The following is a 4,297-nucleotide window of genomic DNA, read 5'->3' as shown; positions in this document are numbered from 1 at the left end:
CAGCTAACCGCTATACTCGGCAGGGTTTTGTTTCGTTCAGGCCCCTTAATCAATGACTCGCGTGTTCCCATGGTCACGACACAATGGACTTAATTCGCTGGATTGCGAGCATTTTGATAAATAGCTTTACAGCTTTTACAACAGCAGCTCTCTTACAGCGCGTGTCCGGGGGATAGGCTAGGTACGGTAAGCCCAGTAAAAAAACTGCATGTTATGAATACTGCTGGATGAAAGGAGCAGCATAATTTGGCACAAGAATCAACCCTGTTCCAATGCACGGGAGGGTCCGAGGGTGGCTTTGCCTTTCACGTTTTTCGGACAAATGAGCCACCTGACGTGTCATTGCACTGCGGTGATGGTTGAGCTATTACAGAACAATTCGCAAAGGGAAGCCTAGAATTGTTCATCATGGTCCCTCCGATTCGGACGACATCCGGCACACGTACCCACTAGATCACAGAGTACAAGATGTAGGTCACGGAATTTTCGGGGACGTCTGGAAACTTCAACCAGACAATAACGTGCATACATGCAATGGCTGCTTAGACATGAATAAATCAGCATGTCACTTGACAGCAAATAATCTCCTGAGTCATTAAACAAATGACCATGAGCACTATTGGTCATTTTACCTATGACCTCATAATCTTGTATTGCACCGTCACCTTTCGAAATTGTCCAATCATTATTTTTTGTTTCGTTTTTCTCCTGAAGGATGTCCAGCACATCGCCTGCATGATCATATGCAGTTTTATTTCCAACGCAATTATCTGGAGTGTCACCGGGGTCAACATAGGGGTCATGATGTGGGTCTGATCGTATTTCTAGTTCATGAGACGTGAAATACAGGCGATAAGGGTGTGTGTATAGGCTCATCGCCCAAAAAATACGTTGATGATATCGTCAAGTGTGCGAGAGGTCAGGCAGGTCACACGCATCAGTCAATGTTTTGACCTGGGATAATGGTGGTGGGTAATACATAGTGGCCAGTCGACGTCGGTATCATTCGCAGGTCTATTTGGGACTAAAATGGTGAATGCTTAATCAAGAAGACCAAAAACGCGAGTAGATGCAACAATAGTTTTCGGTATCCTGGCACCATGGCCAGCAATAATTCTGGCCCTGACAAAGACTGGTACCGGCTGGACACTTGCATGTGACTCAGGTTCAGGTGCGCCAGGACCCGACAAACTGCTGGCTCTGCAGCCGGTCGGGTCGGTTGTCGGAATTATCTATCGCTGCAAACTTTTGCATCTCTGCTTTGGAACGTACAACAATGCGTCCGTGACCCGATCTTTACAGAAGGTGGCTGAAAAAATCATGCTGGTCGCGATAGAAGTGTCGGCGAAATGAAAAAAATGGCATTGCGTGACGCATTTGTGCAAGGAAAATCAGCGGAAGGAATGTGTGAGCGAATAGCTGTTTACCCTAGACAACATGAAGGATAATGCATACACGGGATCATTCATTTTTAAGAAATGTATTACAGCTGAACGGTGCACCTTCGTTGATATTCTCCACTATATGAGTCTGAATCCTCGCTCAGCGAAGCAAAAGACCAGCTGGCGTTTCATCACATGGGGTCAAAGCACAATCCCTGTCACGCATTTAGTTGCGTGACCCTGCTTCCGGTCAAAGACGGCGCTGACCGGTCATGGGTTCGGAACATTTCACATCCGTTGTACCGAAGGCAGCGCGGGGTCTCAGAGCCACAACACTCAGTGCTCGCTGCCTCCATTTGTGCATTAAGCGAGGGATTGCTACCACAACTTTCGTGTAGTATCTGACTCCCTGGTGGGTGGACAACCCAGCTGTGGTGGCAGCAGTTAAATCTGCTTCAATGCCGGCATCGGCACGTTTGATACAAAACCTACATCCTGGTCTATAGAAACTGCACAGCTCTTGGGACGGGTGCTCAGGTAGTTCAAGAACAGAGCTAACTTTGCAAATATTCGTCATGAGATACTTTTGGGCTTTAATGTAATTGGCTTTTTTGCTACTTCGCACCACGGTTTCGAGTCTTGTGCCAAAAGATAAATCGATGCACAAATAAGTCTTCTTTGTCAGCCTAAAAGAGGCTATCGAAGATGGCAAAGGAATTGGACGCGCGTTTTCGCACCACGCGGCACGCGAAAACAGTCGAAACGCAGCGCCGCTCAGCACCTTTATATTGATAAAAGGTGGCACCATGCTGGTCAACATCTTCAGGGGTCAGCGTGTGCACGCTGTCACGCAACTGCCGCCAACGACTTATTATTGTGTTTCAGCATCAAATGCTTGCGAAGCTTCCACGCGAAATGATGCACCTCATGCGTGAAAATATACATGCACTTGCGTGCTGTGTGTAATGCATTTTATCATGTGGACCGAATTTGTCGCTATAAATGTTTGTGGTGCAAGAACATATGAAGGAATCATCACACTGACACACATTGCCCAAGTGACCACAAAAATACAACATTGCTATCAGACGCATTCACGAATAAGATCTCCTTTCACTAATCCGCCCGCTACCCATGGACCGTGCGCATAACCATCCACTGCTCATGAGCTGTGCACATACCCATCCATGGGCTGCGCACATACCCATGCGCTACCCATGGGCTGCGCACATACCCATGCGCTGCCATGGGCTGTGCACATACCCATGCGATAACCCGTCCTCTTCAGATATCCCCACTCCTGATCCACCCGTTTGAATTTCGCAAGCACATTAGATGTGAATTGTAGAGATATTTGATGAGTGGTCACAACGAAACATGTTTGGAAACTATTTATTTTTGTGATTCGTGTAAATTTCATGAGGTGTCTGTAATTTTATTAAAATAGGTAACCAGCCCAACTCATAATCCATTCAATGCGGCCATCCGTTGGTTTAAACAGCCCGTTAAGTCCTCCAAATGCCATTTCCTCACAAAGCAACACAAAAGCTCACATTGCTAGACTACATTGCAATACCCGCATATGTAGGTGATGAACAATATAATCCGCTGTACATTTGTGGCATTAAAACCGTTCAGTTCCGCGCTCGTCATGTTATGCTAAAAGGCGTCATTGCGCCTTTTAGCCAACCAATGCGCATGTCGACTAGATATACACAATTTAATGTCGTCACTGACTGACACGCAATCGTCGGCATCTCCCACCTACGCAAAAATATCACCAACGTGTTGATGGGCGACGAGCTTTCAACTGATATCCATATGGGCTGTGTTGCATGCCACGCACACCGAGTGATTAGTGACGAAACTACTTTTGGAGTTTTCGAACTGTTCCTTTGGCACATCGGGTATGGAGTTGGCAAGGGTCATATCCGGCCTCTCCCACTAAGTTGTTGGATCTATGTTCCAGCCCCAGGTACGCCTGACCCCTGATGGTTCTTACACCACATAAATAAATTCCGAGACGTGATTTCATCGTAATTTGCTGAAAACTGGGATGTCTTTACGCAGAAATATTTTGTCCAAATACGTCTTTACGTTTGAAAACAATTTGTTGCGATTATATCCTTATACCTGTGCGTGCATGGGGGAGCCCCAAATAAACAAGGCGCAAAACACAATAACAACAGCTTCCCTGATGTCTTGGGCGGCGGGGAAGGAGATTTTTACCTTGTTTTTTTACGAAACGCTGTAGGGTGAATGTTACATTTCCCACAAAGTAGAGCTCCCCCAACACACACACACACGCACACGCGCACGCGCGCACACACACACACACACACACACACACACACACACCACACACACACACACACACACACCACACCACACCACCCACACACGCACACGCACACGCACACGCACACGCACACGCACACGCACACGCACACGCGCACGCACACGCACACGCGCACGCACACGCACACGCGCACGCGCACGCGCACGCGCACGCGCACGCGCACGCGCACGCACACGCACACGCACATGCACACGCACACAGAAACACACCCTGCTTCCGCCATCCGTGGTCGATCGTACACCTATTGTTCGAGGCCGTTTACGCCACCAAGGACATTCGGAGTTGGGAGTCCTGTAACGCCGCTCGCAGGAGTGGCTGAAGCAGATCCCAAGAGGCGCAAGCCACGAAGCAAATGGCGCGACGAGCCCACTTGGACCGCAGCAGCACGCCTCGCATGGCCGCCAGTATCGCTGCCCAGCAGCGGGCCGCGAGCGACCAGTGCTCAGGACGTGCGAGCGAGCGCAGATCGGTGGTGCCCAGGTGCGGTTGCCGACCATGGTGACGGCGGCAGGGCAACGGACACTTCCCAAAGAACGCAAATACACACAGCACTCAC

Source organism: Pollicipes pollicipes, unplaced genomic scaffold (genome assembly GCF_011947565.3).
Source record: "Pollicipes pollicipes isolate AB1234 unplaced genomic scaffold, Ppol_2.1 Scaffold_7231;HRSCAF=8579_pilon_pilon_pilon, whole genome shotgun sequence".
Classification (NCBI taxonomy): Eukaryota; Metazoa; Arthropoda; class Thecostraca; order Pollicipedomorpha; family Pollicipedidae; genus Pollicipes; species Pollicipes pollicipes.
This window is presented reverse-complemented; position numbering follows the sequence as displayed.